Source organism: Hipposideros armiger, unplaced genomic scaffold, assembly GCF_001890085.2.
Source record: "Hipposideros armiger isolate ML-2016 unplaced genomic scaffold, ASM189008v1 scaffold_221, whole genome shotgun sequence".
NCBI classification, from domain to species: domain Eukaryota; kingdom Metazoa; phylum Chordata; class Mammalia; order Chiroptera; family Hipposideridae; genus Hipposideros; species Hipposideros armiger.
In genome coordinates, this window is record NW_017731571.1 from 973,924 (window position 1) to 990,517 (window position 16,594).

General features: G+C 39.3%; 1 long non-coding RNA gene across 1 annotated transcript; it reads right to left on the reverse strand.

Moving 5' to 3' along the window:
- Nucleotides 1-450: 450 nt before the first annotated feature.
- On the reverse strand, nucleotides 451-16,589 carry LOC109389108 (uncharacterized). Its single transcript, XR_002125348.1, has 2 exons — nucleotides 16,273-16,589; nucleotides 451-714 (listed from the first exon to the last, which is right to left on the reverse strand). It is a non-coding gene; the product is annotated as an uncharacterized LOC109389108 (long non-coding RNA).
- Between the last annotated feature and the right edge of the window lie 5 nt (nucleotides 16,590-16,594).

Consider the following 16,594-nt stretch of genomic DNA (forward strand, 5'->3'; position numbering starts at 1 on the left):
TTGCCTAGTAAGAGAGTTGCTATTGCTTAACTTAACTAATATAGCCTCTCTATTGACATATAAACTCATATAAATTGGATTAATCTGGACTATGTCCATATTAAATCAAATCTATATATTAATAATAACAAGTTTATAAAGTGATTGTTCAAAGGTGAAAACAGTCCCCGGACCCAATTCTGTGTGTATGGAGGCTTCCCTACACCAACAAGCAGATGCCCAAGAGTTCAACTCAATTCAGGCACTATGTACCTGGATATAGTCAGATTGCACAGGTAAAGGGCTCAGTCCCACAAGACTGCCCTCCACTTCAGATGCCAGCTGCAAGCCCAGGTCGTTACTGTGCTTCTCATGGACAGGCTACAAATCAGAGCTCCCCACAAACCCCTCCTCAGGTTTGATTAATTTGCTAGAACAGCTCACAGAACTCAAGAAAATCAGCTTACTCACTAGATTACAAATGATATTTATTATACAGGATATTAAAGGATATAAATCAAGAGCCAGATTAAGAGATGCATAGGGTAAGTTCCCAAACGAAGGAGCTTCCGTCCTGGTGGAGCTTGGAGCCCAGCACAGTGGCACATGGAAGCATTCTGGTTCTGTCCTTTTTGGGTTTTTATGGAGGCTTCTTTACATAGTTATGATGGACTCAGTTCTTGCTCTCCTCACTTAGAAAATTCCAAGGGGTTTGGGAGCTGTGAGTCAGGTGCCCTGGAATGAAGACCAAATATATCTGAGAAATATATTTCAGTCATTTGAATCACCAAATACATATATGTTTCTGAAGAAGCACAGTATCGCAAAAGGTCTTTCACATCTTTCACTGTAGTTTTATGACTGTAAGATAGCAGGGCAAGGGTTATTATGCCTCTTTTATAGACAGAATGAACTGACACTCATAACTGTGTGTGCTTACACTAGTGGAAACCAGAGCTTCTTTTACTATGCTGTGTTTTTTATGAAAATGTCTGAGTATCTTACTTCAATTTTTTAAAAATCTCATCTATCCATCCATTTATTCTAGCCTTGTTTTACAAAAGATTTGAGGTGGTTAGATTTCAACTAGCTCCCAAAGGGTTTAGCTAAAGTAGATGTTGTGCTGTATATAAAAAGTCTGATAACTTTCTGGAATTATCCTTAGTTAAAACTACTGAATGGTTTCAACTAAAATACAACATATATTTGATAAAAATTTGTTAATCAAAGTAATACATATTTTTATTCAGTTATTTACTAACAATATGAATTTTGTAATTCATATTTGTTTTTGTCAAAAACAAAATATTTGCTTCAAAACAAGTGAAAGGTGTATTTTTAAAAGAAATCACAAGATTCACTTTTTAAATCCTTTATTATCATGAAATATATAATATAGATAGGTACATAAACATGTACATTTTAATGGATAGTTATAAAGCAAATTTGTACTCAACCACCATCTAGGCCAAGAAATAAGATATTATCAGCATTCTAGAAGCAATCCTCTCCAATGCTAAATGTACTGATTGTCAAATTCAACACTCAATCTTTTGAATTCATCAGAACACAAATTACCCATGAGAATGATTTTTTTTCCACATTGCATTAGATACAAGAATCAAAAAAGATAGGTCATCTTAAATCAACATTTAGTTTGCAAGTTTCTAGAAGTATACTTTGCGATACAAGAAAGAATGAAAGCCAGATAGAAAACATTTTAAAAGAAAAGACTGCAGAATTACCACACCATTGCATATCACCTAGCAAGCAGACAACATTAATATAAGTGTGGAGCCCTGGCGGTAGAGTCATATGTATATCCCACTGGGCTAGGCTGCAAAAATATGCACCTGTCTGTATATGCCAAGGATGCTCCCTGCTGCAATGTATGTATGTAAGGTAGTGGCCTAAAAGCACGTAATGTGGGCCAATAGTAAGCTTAAAAGAATAGCAGTACAGAAGTCCTGTCATCCAGAAATGATAATGAAGCTTGATTAACTAGTAAATATTAGACATTTACATGAGTGAAATTATCAATTTTCCTCAAACACTGCATGAAAAATCAGGTTCCTGGTAATTCTATCCTAAATTGGACTAAACTATAGCCCTCCGTGGGTCTATCGCTCAGGAATTCAACTATGAACAAAACATGGGAATATGCACGTTTGGAAGGTTTTAAAGAATTGGATCCTATGATGTACTTTTGAAGCATTCGAGTCTGTCAGGAGAGAGTTGACAGGGGTAATGATTGCTAGCTGCAGTATCCAGAGAAACCCTTCAGAAGTAATTGCCCATAATATTAGAAACCTCTGGAGTTCTATATCTAGTTATAAGCAAATGTTGCTTTAGCAAAAACTCCAAAATCGTGTAAGCTTTCTAAAATTTAGAAAAGGGCCCCAAAAAACCACTTGTTAAAATATCAACTACTTTTTGAAAAACAAGGAAAAAGTCTCCTATGAAAAAAAAACACTTAACCACTTGTAGGCTTTTCCTTTACTTTGATTCAAAGACAGATAACAGCAGGACACTAGAGAAGCCTTCGAAGCAGTGATAAGCTCTCTTTTGGAGAAATGCTACCAGTTTATGTACTTCCTAACATCATAGATATAAAAAAATAAAACATTTATTCACAAAAAGTAATTGCAGTGGCTTAACAAAAAGTAGATAAATTAACGTTTTTGAAATGAAAAATTGGCTTTTCTATTTTAAATAGTTGCTTACCATTGTCTTAAGGTTTTGTACTGTTTCCAAAAAGTTTGCAGAGCTAAATTTGAATTGCAAAATGATGTGGAGAAACCAGGTGTCTGAATAGGTAAGGAAGGCTTAAGCAACTGTTATTGTAGCACTTTAACTCCAGGGCCAAGTGGACTTGCCTCAGATATTATGTCGGATAACGGGTGCTTCTGTTTTGGGGTAACTTCCTTGTAGAACAGAGTACTTCCTTTATGATCCAGCCTGCTCTATTGTAACATTGCCAGGGTTGCAAAAGAAAAGCCTAAAATGGAGACCCAGAAACAATATTCCATTGGTCTAACATTTTAATCTGTGAGTAAATGAGCCATATGTACAAGTAAACAATGTCATACAAGTTACATTGAATATTGTGGTTTTGTGAGCAGGGATTGGTTAGTATTTTGGAGTCATCTTATTATCTGTTTCACATGAGACATATAGTATTATGATTCAGATTGTACTTTCAGTTATCTGGATAATTTCTCACATAGTGGATTTTTAAAAATTGTGGTAAAATATACATACCATTAAATTTACCAAACTACATTAAGTGTACAGTTCTGTGGCATTAAGAACGTTCACATTGTTGTGCAGCATCACCACCATCCATCTCTAGTTTTTCATCATCCAGTATTGCTATGCTAAAACTTTGTACCCATTAAACGAATCTCCATCAACCCCTCTCCTCAAGCCCTAGTGACCTCTACTTTGAGTTTCTATGAATCTGACTATAATAGTTACTCTATGTAAGTAGAATTACAATATTTGTCCTTTTATAACTGACTCATTTACTTAGCATAACATCTCCAACATTCATCCATGTTATAGTATTATGTTAGAGTTTCCTTCCTTAAGGCTGAGTAATATTCCATTGTATGTATACATCGTATTTTGTTTATCCATTTATCTGTCAACAGACACTTGGACTGCTTCCACATTTTGGCTGCCGTGAATGCTTCTATGAACATTGGTACACAAATATCGGTGTGTTTTTGCTTTCTTTTGGGTATACACCCAGAAGTGGAGTTGCTAAATCATACGGTAATTCTATTTTTAATTTTTGAGGACTCTCCATACTGTTCTCCATAGTAGCTGCACCACTTTACATTCCTATCAGCAATGCACAAGGATTCGTTTCTCCTTATCCTCATCAACATTTATTTATTATTATTATTTTTTTAAGATTTTTATTGAGGAATTGGGGGGATGGGAACAGTGCTGGGGAATTGGGGAAAGGGGAACAGACAAGTTGCTGTCGTTTTGTTCTTCAATCTAGTTGTGGAGAGGACGTTGCTTCACTGGCCCAAGTTGGCACCATCATTGCGCTCTTCCCGGGCGAGGCAGATCAGTCGCCGGCTTCTGGACGGCCGCTCACTGTGGCTGCTGGCCGCTCACGCTGGCTGCTGGCCACACACGGTAGCCCATGGCAATCCACTGCCACAGGGACTGCAGCCCACGCCGTCGCCGGCGACTCATGGCAGCCCAGCTCCAGGTTGAGCTGTTGTTCAGCATCTTAGCTGTAGAGGGCAGTGTCACTGGCCCTCATATGTGGGATCCGAACCGGGGCCCTCTGGCATCCCAAGCGAGTTCTTAACCATCGCGCCACTCGGCCGGCCCCAACATTTATTTTTAATAACAGCCATCCTAGTGGGTGTGAAGTGGTATCTCACTGTGGTTTTGATTTGTATTTTCCTAATAATTAGTGATGTTGAACACTTTTTTTTTTTAATTTATTTTAGCTGAGCCATCTTGCCACCTGTTGGCAGCTCAGCGGCTGCTCAGCGGCTGCTCAGCTCTGGCCGGGACTCGAACTGCTGTTGCTCAGAGCTCAAACTCTTGAGCGAGCTCTTAACCAACTGAGCCACTCGGCCGGCCCTGAACACCTTTTTATGTGCTTATTGGCTATTTGTATATATTCTTTGGAGAACTGTCTATTCAAGTCTTCATTTTCTAATTAGGTTGTTCGTGGCACAGTTGTAGGGAGTTCTTTACATATCCTGGATGTCAGATAACTGTATGATCTCACATAGTGTTTTAAGGGGTAATTAAATCTGCAGTGATGGCTGAGTAGCAGTAGAAGATTCATGGAAATGGACAGAAGCTTCGTATAAGTGAATAAAACATAATGATAAGCAGGTTTCATTGGGAGAAGGAACAGGCAGAGGCTAGAGCAGACCCCCAGCCCTCACAAACGTCAAAGTAAAGGGGTTTGAGCTATCTATCACCCTTAGGCCGAGTTTTCCTTTTTTTTTTTTAATCCCCCTTAATGTGGGGGTATGGAATTACCTCAAATTTTGCCCTACTTTTCTCAAACCTCAACAACCATATCAAAGACACACTCCAGACAGATCAATAATTTGCTTCAAAGCAGTGTTTCTCAAACTTTGCTCACTTAACAATTTTTGCCGCATTCATGTAATATGTAACGTTTCTATACTACTTTCCCTTAAATCAACTCAATTTTAAAATTAAATTTATCTTAACAGGCAACTTTAAAAATCAATACAGTAAGCGGAACACCACAATAAGGTGCCCCTCCAGCTAGATTACAACCATCAGTTAGTTACTCCTTCGTCATTTGGGACAACCCTGGTTGGTGGCTCTAGATAAGCACACCCTCTCTCTAACCGGCAGCCTAAGTACATCTGCCAGCATGTGAGGTGGGACTATTTATTGGACAGAGAGTGCTTGCTGTTCAATGGACACTCTGTAGAAACAGGCTGATGGTGGCATAGTACCATTTCAGTTGATTTTTCTATACTACGTTTTTGGAAACACTGCTCTAGCCTAGAGATTTTATTCTTGGGGAGAGCAGCCACAGATTCCTCTGGGGTATGCTCTGTATATGTGACGGAAATGGAAAAATGGGATAGAGGCCCAACTAACCCAGCCGTCAGTGGTCTGAAGATAATTCTTTAATTTGGTAGTTCTCAAATTTTGTGGTCTCAGAACCCCTTTACATCCTTAAAAATTACTGAGGACTCCAATCTCCTATCTATGTTCAGTCTTTTGCAACATCACACATCACGGGGCTTCACAAAAACTGCACTGTAGACTGTGAGTAAAAAAGTCAAGTAATGTTTTACTTTTATGAAAAGTTGGCTGCATAGATTTTCTGAAAGGGTCTTGACCACTCCAATATCACACTTGAAAACTCTGCTTCAATTCATTTAGAGGTAGCATGATGTAGTGGCTTAGCGGGTAGATCCAAGAGCCAGCTCTGCTGCTCTTATTATCTGTGACTTTGGCCAACTAATTTAACTACTTTGTGCTTTTCCCCCTTTATTTGTAAGATGAATATAATAATGAGGTAAATGTAAGGGTATATAGCTATGAAATTAATAATATGGATCTTAAAAAAGAGGTACTTGCAGGTGCTTAGTCTAGTCTTGAACTGGAAGTTTTCATTTGTATTTCTTACTTTGTGAAGTTCAACATCTGGTATGTGTATCAGTCATTTCTATTTCTTCTTCTGACTCATCCATTAATAAATTTTATATACTTTTCTATTAGCCATTTTACTGATTTTAGGAGCTCTTTGTAGAGTGTACATATAAACTCTTTCATGTATTGCAATTATTTTCTTCAAATCCATAACTTATCTTTTAACTTTGTGATGCATTTTTCATTAAGTTTTAAATGTGTATATGTCAAATGTATCAATCATTTTCTCCATGGTTTCTGAGTTTCATATTCTATTACTCCTAGATCAAAACTATTTCACATTTGACTAGTTTATTCTTTAATTTCTTAATAGAGATGTGATAAACTAAGAATTTATTTTGGAGTACGATGTGAAGAGAAAATCTAATTTTCTTTACTTCAGAATCGGTAGCCAATTGTCCCAACATCATTTCTTGAATATTCTATCCATTTGCAGATTTAGAATGTCTCCTTTATAACACATTGGTTTGTTATAACCACATGGATCTATTTTTGGACACTTTATTTTATTCCATATAGTATTTGTCTCTTCCAATACCCATAACGTATTTTAAACTACCTTAGCTTTACAGTAAATTTTAATGTATGGTATGAAAAAGCTCCCCTTTATTATTCTCTTTACTCATAATTTTGAATTTTTTCATAAATTTCTCAAAATAAATTTTAGAATAAACTCATCAAATATAATCCTCACTTCCCCAAAACTGCAATTATGACAAGACTTGAATTACATTTACATATTAATTTGGAAGCACTGTCCTCCTTTACAATATTAGTTTATCCCATCAAGAAAATTAAATGGCTTTCAATTTAGTCAAATTGTTTTATGTCTTTCAGTAAATTCTTAAAATGTTCTCAATATTCCTTTTAAACTTATTCTTGGATATTAAATAGGATATTCTTACATCGACACCATGTTTTTGTATGAAGCATTGTCACTTTTCAATTTGTAATCTCAACTTTAATTTCTGCTATGATCCAATCAATAAGTGTATAGTACAGTGTGTTGATGTAAGAAACATCCAACTGGTAGAGAATTTTTATAATAGTTCTAGCCAAACGAACAACAATGCCAGGAAGCAAGATCTCAAATGTTCCAGAGAATGACAGTGCTGGTTATAGAATTTTTGGCTGGTGGCTTTTTTTATTTTAGCACTTTGAATATGTTATGTGACTGACAACCTCCTGGCTTCCATGGTTTCTGGTGAAAAATCTGTTTATCTTATTAAGGATCCCATATATGGGGCCAGCCAAGTGGCGCAATGGTTGGGAACTGGCTTGGGATTCCAGAGGGCCCCGGTTTGGATCCCACATATGAGGGCCAGTGACACTGCCCTCCACAGCTAGGATGCTGAACAATGGCTCGACCTGGAGCTGGGCTGGCGTGAGTTGCTGGCAACGGCGTAGGCTGCAGCCCCTGTGGCAGTGGGTTGCCATGGGCTACTGTATGTAGCCAGCAGCCAGCGTGAGCAGCCAGCAGCTGCAGTGAGCGGCTGTCCAGAAGCCGGCGATTGATCTGCCTCTCCCGGGAGGAGCGCAATGATGGTGCCAACTTGGGCCAGTGAAGCGACATCCTCCACAGCTGGACTAAAGAACAAAAGGACAGCAACTTGTCTGTTCCCCTTCCCCCAATTCCCCAGCACTGTTCCCATCCCCCCAATTCCCCAATAAAAATCTTAAAAAAAAAAAAAAAAGGATTCCATATATGTAAGGACTCGCTTCTCTCTTGCTGCTCTCAGGATTCTTTGTCAGTGTCTTTCGACAGTTTGACTATGTCTTGGTGTGGGTATCTTTGAGTTATTCTACTTGTTTGTTCAGCTTCTTGGACATCTAGATTCAAATAGTTCATCAAATTTTGGAAGTTTCTGACCATTATTTCTTCAAATATTCTCTCTTCCCCTTTCTCTCTCTCCTTCTGGGACACTCATTATGCATATCTTTGTATGCTTGATGTTGTCCACAGGACTCTTGAGCTCTGTTCATTTTCCTTTATTCTTTATCCTTTCTGCTTCACATAGTGGTTAATCTTAATTGATCTATTTTTCCTCCTTTTTTTTTTTTTTAGCTGAGCCATCCTGCCACCTTTTGGCAGCTCAGCTCAGGCCAGGAATAGAACCGCTGTTGACTGACCTATCTTGACGTCTACTGGTTCTTTCTTCTGATTACTCACATCTGCTGCTAAACCCCTCCAGTGAATTCTTACGTTCAGTTATTGTACTTTTCTACTCCAGAATTTCTATTTGATTCCTTTTATAATTTATTCTTTTTCTTTATTCTCTATTTGGTGAGACATTGATTTCCTGATTTCCTTTAGTTCTTTGTCTCTGGTTTTCTTTAGGTCTTGCAGCATATTAAAGGAGTTGATGGAAAGTCTTTGTCTAGTAAATTTAATATCTGGGCATCCCTGGGGACAGTTTCTATTAATTTTTTTTTTCCTGTGTATGGGCCATACTTGTTTTTATGGCTGCCTTGTAAAATTTTTTTTGTTGAAAACTAGACATTTTAATTATTATAATGTGGCAGGTCTGGAAATCAGATTTTCCTCCCTCCCTAGAGTTTGTTGTTGCTACTTGTTGTGGATGCTATTGTTTGTTTAATGACTTTCCTGAACTAAGTTTGTAAACTCTGTATTCCTTCGTATGGCCACTGAAGTCTGTTTTGTTTGCTTAGTAGTCAGCAAGCGATTCAACAGAGATTTCCTTAAATGCCTATGACCAAAAAATAAAGAAAAAGCTTCTAGTTTTTGCCAGTGGGCTCTGTGTATGTGTTGCTGCAACACCTTCAACATTCAGCTGAGCAATTTACAAATCCACCTTAGCCCCTACTTATTTGAGCAGAGCTTGAAAGTTAACCAGACATGAGTGTTTAGGGCCTGTTCAGGTCTTTTCTGAGCCATTTGCCCAACCCTGGGCATGCATGTAGCCTTTTAGATTTTCAGGAATATGTGGGAACTTTTCAAAGACTTCATTCTTCAAGGTATCTTACTGTTCCGTTTTCCCTTCCAGGGTTTTTGGTGTGTCTATTATTGGCCCCGACCATCATTTCTTTCCCTAGGTGGCAGCAGCTAATAACTTTCCTTTAAATGTTTCTGACAAATGCACTCTAGGTAGTCATCTCTCTGCCTTGGAATAGTTATGAGTCAGGCAAAATAAAGAAAAGCCCTTTGCACCAGTGCTTCAGGGAGCCACCAGACAGGTTAAAACACACTAACACAATTCTCTGAGGACAAGGTCCGTTCTTCTCTCTCTGGCGCTAGGAACCTGCACTAGAAATGCAAGACGTCTTCAAAGTTGCTCCTGAACTGAGGATGAGGAAATGAGGCCATGAAGTTGAAACAACACAGAGCTCTCCTTTGAGATTCGGCAACCTTTTAAAGTGTCTGTCTGGTTACTGTAATATCTGACTAGTTTCTAGAGTTCACATAAACTTGATTCTGACAATCTTTGCCAACTTATTTGCTATTTATGTGGAGGGATGTGTCCTTGGAGTTCTCTGTCATTTTTGTTGACATCACCTCCAAGGACTGATCTTGAAGAACCTCAACATTTGGTAGTGGAGAAGAATGGGTCTATAAAAAGGAATGAGAAGAGTTGTCAAAGAGGTAGGGTGAAAACAAGGAATGTACATCACAGAAGCCAACAGAGAAGGGTAATGCAAACACAGTAGCTATCAATGTCAAATATTCTAAGATCAAGTAGGCGAAAGACTGAAAAATGTTCAGTGGATATGGATACATAGAAGTTATTTGTGACGTTAAAGACTAGTTTTCAATGGGAGTGATAATGGCATTTTGATCAGGACTTTTTTTTATTTAATTTTTTTATTAGTTTCAGGTGTGATCAGGACAACTCTTAAATGTGAGGGACTGTCCTACACATTGCAGTATGTTAGGCATCCTTGACCTTCAACAACTAAACACCAGTAGCGCCCCTCACCCTCAAGCTATAAACAAAAACATACAAGTCACAGCCAAAAAAAGACTGCTACACATTTCCAAATGCCCCTTGGAGAATCAGCATTATATCTTGAAGAACCTTGCCTTAGGAAAATCTATGATGATGATGTTATGGGGGCAGTTGTCAGGCTACAGTGATGTGAAATATGAGTAGAGTGAAGAATGAAACCAGTGCGTTATCAAAGACAAGTCTTGCTGGAAGTTTGGCCGAAGTGAGGAATGTGACAAAGCAGCAATTGGGGTCAAGGCTTTTTCTTTTTTGACATAAGATTCAGACATGTTTAAAAACAAATGGAAATGATCAGGATGAAAGGGAGAATTGGAGTAAACTAAGGAAAGGATAATTGATAGTGTAAAGTAACTAAACAGGTGGAAGAAAAGCATATGTGAAGGAAATGGCCTTAGAGAGGAGGCTTAACTCCTGTTTTGAAATGGTGATTTTAGGCAATGCAGATGTACCCTAGTTTCCGTTTCCTTCCTTGCACATAGACTATTCTAAACACAGTAGTGTCACTTCTCTGCTCATGATTCTCCAATGGTTTCTCATCTCACTCTGAATAAAAGCCAACCCTCTTATAATAGCCAGTAGATCCTTCATGATCCGCTTCCCCATCCCCTCCTTTAATCTATCTGGCTTCATTTCATAATACTTTCCCCCTCAGTCACTGCATTTCACCCATATTGCTTTCTTTATTGTTCTTGAACACATCGGCACACACTCCTGCCTCAGGACATTTGCTCTTGCTGTTCCCTTTGCTAAGGACATTCCTCTCCCAGATACCCATATAGCTTGCTCCCCAATCATGTTCCAAATTTTTGCTCAAATGTCCCCTGCTCAATGACCACACTATTTACCACACTATTTAAGATATTACTCCTTAATCTGGTACTTCCTATCACCTTCCACTCTTCTCTATGGCACTTACTACTTTCTAGATTACCACCTCGCTTATTTTTATTATGCCTGTCATTTCCCACTAGAATATAAGCTCCAGGAGGGTACAGATTTTTGTTCGTATTGTTCATTAAGGTATCTCTGGCACATGGTGGGTACTCAATAAATTGTTGAGCAAATAAAAGGATAAACTGAGTGCAGGGAGGTTTGCATATTTGGAACTAGGAAGAAATTTCCATTTGGTGGCTTTAGTTTAGGAGGAAGGAGGTCATGTTATCTTGTGACAGTAAAAGGGAAGTAGTAAAAGGAGGGGTATAGGTTTGAGGAGAGGGGAAGTTTGGAAAACTTGCAGTGGGTGAAAATTAAAGAGAGAAATGTAAGATTGCCTGGCTGTGCTGAGTGCTGAGGGTTCATTTGATTCAGGTGATCATGAGATTTTGGTGGAATTTATCCATTCTATTGTTTCAGTCTTCAGCGTGTGTAGTTTTGTAGAGGTACTACAAAAATGAGTAGTCGGGGCTTCCGGAAGTGCATCAGGAAGCCAGGAGGCTCCCTAGACAATTCAGAGCAGAAGTGCATCACCATGTGCATGGACCGCTACATGGACGCCTGGAACACTGTGTCCCGCGCCTACAACTCTGGGCTCCAGTGGGAACGAGCCAACAGGTGACCCGGATGCGCATGGCCTGTCCCAGTCTGCAGGCTGCCTCCACCCTCACCCCTTGTTCCATTTCCATAAATGCTTTTTGTGAGGTGGAGAAAAAAAAAAAAGAGTAGTCGGGTTAATCCAGACTGAACTTTTGCCAGACTGAGGCAAAGGGTTTAGGGTAGAGTTCTCAATCTTGGCTGCACGTTAGTATCTATCACTTGGAAGAACTTTGTACTGATATGGTGCTGTCCTGGTGGTTTTTACTCCTCTTTTCTAACTAGTAATTTTTGTTGCAGGTTTCCTATTTTTTCCCACATACTGAATGAAAGCCTCACATTACAAATCTGAGAAAAGGGTCTCCTTTTAGTTATGTATTGTAGTTAAAATGTCAACTGTGTAAGACCAAGTTAATTTGCTTACTACTATGATCCTAAGACATGATACAAAGAAGCTCAATGTGTTTTTTGAATGAATGAATGAAAACCACCAATAGGTGGAGGATGCATGTGTCGGTGCTGCTAAATTATTTATATAATTTATTTACTATTTACAGACAGTCCTATACCCTATCAAGCCAATTTTAGATATGAAGAAACATAATCTCTGAGACGTTAGTAATCTACCCAAGGTCATACAACTAGTGAGTCAATGTGATGTAATGTAGCCAGAGTTCTACATTATGTCATTCTGATTCCAAATCTCATGCTTTAATCACTATACTATGCTGAGTTTGAGAGGAAGGCAAGGACAGAGAAAAAAGAGATAGAAATGAAAATAGGTAGGTAAAATTTTCATGGAATACATCCTTATTTTATGACCCTTTAGAAATTCCAGCAAAACCTTTTTAAGTCCCTTTTACAACTAGAGGCTTGAGGATGTCACTTTTTGATTCTTCTTTCAACAGCAGGATCACATTAAAATCATGGTCACTTATCACGGTCAGCTTATGGGCTGATAGTTCTCCCCCTCTATTGGTTATGTCTTAATCTGTTGGTTGAAACATGGGCCTTTTGATCATTTACAAACTTGAGTTCGCTCATTAGGAAGAAAAATGGTCTGCTTAAGATGTTATACATGCAAATTTATGAACATTTTCAAATGTTATCTGTTACAATACAGTTTGTTATTTGTATTAAGAATAATCCAGCTTTTCCTCCATTTTATTTGTGACAGCAGGACTGGATTTATAATTCTATTGTTCTTTTAGAAAGCAAGCAGAAGTAGAACCATAAGCCTTTTCCTCTTGAGAATTACAATATTTTGCTATTTTCTTTGTGTATATTTTTGTAGGCAAATATCCTTTCATTCAAGAAATATTTATCTGATATGTTACACAGAGCTTTCATTCTAGGAGATAACCAATAAATAAAAATATGTAACATATTATATAGCAAACTGTATAAGAAAAATAGAGCAGGGTAAGGGTGAGAGGGTGGTGGGGTGTCTTTACATAGTTCTCAGAGGAAGGATCTTTGTGATAAAGTGAGATTTGAGCAGAGATCTAAAGTAATGATAGTGTGAGCCAAGGAGATACCAAGAGGAAGAGTACTCCTCGTGCACAGAAGGACAGTAGTGCGAAGGTCCTGAGACAGAGACATGCTTGATGTATTGGAGGAAAAGGAGGATTAGAGGGGTGGGAAAAACGAGCAAGTAAAAAGTCACTGGATATGAAGCCAGAGATAATGTGGATGGGGGCAGTTTACACAGGGCCTTGTAGGCTATGGTAAGAGCTTTGGCTTTTATTCTGAGTGAAATGGGAAGCCACTGGCAGGTTTTAAGATAAAGGTGTGGGCTGGAGATTCTGGGTTTCATTTAGCCAGAGATCTGGATGGGATTGCCTAGGGAGAGAGAAGAGACAGTAATTGTTCAAGTTGTGAGATTTGAATCCTGGGGCACTCCAGCATTTAGAGGCTGGAAAATGAGGAGGAACCAGTCAGGAGACTAAGGTACAGCCATTTAGGAAGGGAGAAAATCAAGAGGGAAATACAGAGTGGAATCCTGGCAGGCAAGATAAGGCACTTCAGAAAGAAAAGGGTAAGTTAACAGCTCTTTCAAATACTGCTGACAGGTGAAGTAAGATGAAGTAACAGAAATTGGATTTGAGAATATGGAGACTACTGCTGTTCCTGAGCATTTTCAATGGAGAGAGAAGTGGGAATGAAGTTTCTCTGTAGAGGAGAGCAGACCACAGCAACGGGGTAATATTTGGAGGAGTTACAGGTCAAGTTTTTTGTTTTGTTTTTTAAAGATGGTAACTATTAAGGCATGTTTATAAGTTGACCGAAGTGATCCAGTTGAGAGGGAAACAATTCATAAGGAAAGTGGACAATTACAAGAGTAAAATGGAACTCAAGGCAAAAGTGGCAAGTTTGGTCTTAGGAATTTTAAGTTTACCCATAGTTACTGGAGTGTAGCAGTAAGTCCAGATGTAGGAAGGTGGGTAGGTGCAGTGGTGGAAGAGGGCAGAAAGCTGTTAATGAATTCTTCTGTTTTCTAGATAAAAAGATAATGACTTCACAGTGAAGAGGGGACCTGTATACTCAAAAAGAAAGACGTTAAATAACTGTCTAAGAGGGCGGGGAAATTAGTCTGTGGGGGAAAGAACACTGAGGAGCTCACTTCAGAGTTAGCATGGCTGCATGTTTTTCTCCAGCCAAGTTCAACTGCTCTGATGCAAGCATGCAGTGAATTAACCAGGGTTGTGGTTTAGGCAGGTAAAATGCAGGAAGAGAGAAGGAAAGGATTGAAGGTATTCGCAAAGAAGAATTTATAACAACGGATGATGGACTCTAAAGTAGGCAATGAGATGAGTTTTTAAAAAATGGTTATAACATTTAGACGAGTCCTTTAGGAAATAGTCAATTCTCATTATTTGAAGTAGTTATGTTTTACAAAGTCACGATGAACACTGAACTGCTCTGAGGGGAAATACAGGGTTAGGTTCCTGAGAGACTCTGGTCACATTTTTGTCAACCAATCAATACATAACCTTGTTTCACATGTGTCTCTGTTTAGATACCTTGTTTAATATATATTGTTGATTTATTAACACTGAACTCATGGCCAAGAGCACTAATGATAAGCCTGAAGGGAGCTTATCTAGGACATGCTGCCTCACAAGGCACCTCATAGCCTTCCTGTGTTTCCGAATTACCAGACAGCACTGCAGCACTATGCTTGGGGATGGGGGTGGACGGGTAGTGCTTAAGACAGCAAAATCACCAATAAAAAGCACCAAAAAAGGTGAAAAGCATGACATACATATGGTGAAAATCACATTTGCTTACAGTACATGAGGTGATACAAGGCTGAGTATAGCCTTGTTTAACCTCAGCTGGGAATGTGTCAGGCAAGTTAGATTTTTTTGCTACTCTGCGCATGTCCATGAATGCTGCACGCGTTAATTTTGGGGGTTACAAATAAATTTTAGTGAGTAGCAGAACTCACAAACGTGGAATCTATGAATAATGAGGACTGACTACATTGCCTTGGAACTGTTTCCTCCATAGCTCAGCCCAGTTTGCTGCTTTTGATCAAATAATATATATCAATTTCAGCAGACATCTGATCCTCAAATAAAAAAATTAGTAATACATTTTACTGCCAGTTTTCAAAGTTTCTGCATAAGATTTATATATTACTTTTTGTACTCTTCTAATCTGATGTCTCCTATCTTCAATGTATTTGCTTACAAGTGTTAGAAATTACACATAAAACTTTAGTTTCTTTTTTTCTCATTTCAATCACTGGCAGTTTTTTCTTTAGTTACTGACAGCTTAAGTAGGCATTCACTAGTCCTCACAAACAGCAATAGTCTTAACATTTGGCTGGTGGATGCGACAAATAGTACATAATCTACTTTTCTCAATGGTGATTTCAGGGCCCTTCCTCCACCTCATTCCATCTCATTAGGTCCAGCAATATTGTTACTTGTTGGATACCAAATAAATCAGTGATTTTTAAATTTTTTTTTGAGTATTGTTTCTTCTGATTTGTTTCCTATTTTGCCTTTTTATGTAAATAGTTGTATAGTAACTTTATCCATATTACGATGTTTTTCACTAATGCTGCAAGGAGCAGAAAGAAAAAAAATTACCTGAATACCACCACCCTCAAGTAAAACTTAAGTTTTTCCCTCCCCGTATGCCAAGGTTACTACTGTGCCTGTAGCAGTCTATAAAATTATGTTTGTAGCATTTTCATTGAACACAACCTATGCCTTGATTCGCACGCCAAACCTCCAAATGAATTTCTTTTCACCCAAGGCTTTCTCAAGGAAGAGGAACTAGAAGAAAAATGGGAAATAAAGAAAGGAGAAATAATGGGGGAAAATGGGAAATAAAGAAATGAGGGGGCACGGCTGAGGGTGGAAAATCTTAAACAAGGATGAGGCGGTTCAACCCTTTTCCCAAGTCATCCATCACCCCAAGTCTCCGGGCTCATCCAATATTTTAATTCATTGTGCCGAGCGGCGCTCCCCGCTCAGTCTAGGAACCTCCGAGACCTTGCAGCTGCGCAGGCACAAGGCCTTGTGGCATTCTGCACGCTATCCCTAAATTCTTCACACCCGTCTTTGCTCGCTTGGAAAGCTCGCTTTCTGGAGCTGTGACTTACTTCTAAAATGCCGCCGCACGGGCTCCAAGCAGCTTTTGCCCGTCGCAGGTCGGTGGCGCGTTTATGCGTCCAGTTTCAGGCTGGTGTGCAGGCTCGGGTTCCGCCTCCGCAGAGCCGGCCTGAGGGAGCAATCGCGCGCTCCCTACCTGCCTGAGGGCAGCTCCCGTGGCCGCTCACAGAGGAAGCTCCAGGATAACCCGCCTGCCTGCCAGTAGCCTAACTAGGGCTTTGCGACCACCCCGCCCGAGCCCGAAGGGGCGGGGGCCGGCGGCCGGAGCGCTCCCCCCAGGGCACCCTACCCCACCCCCCGCCCCCGCTTCGG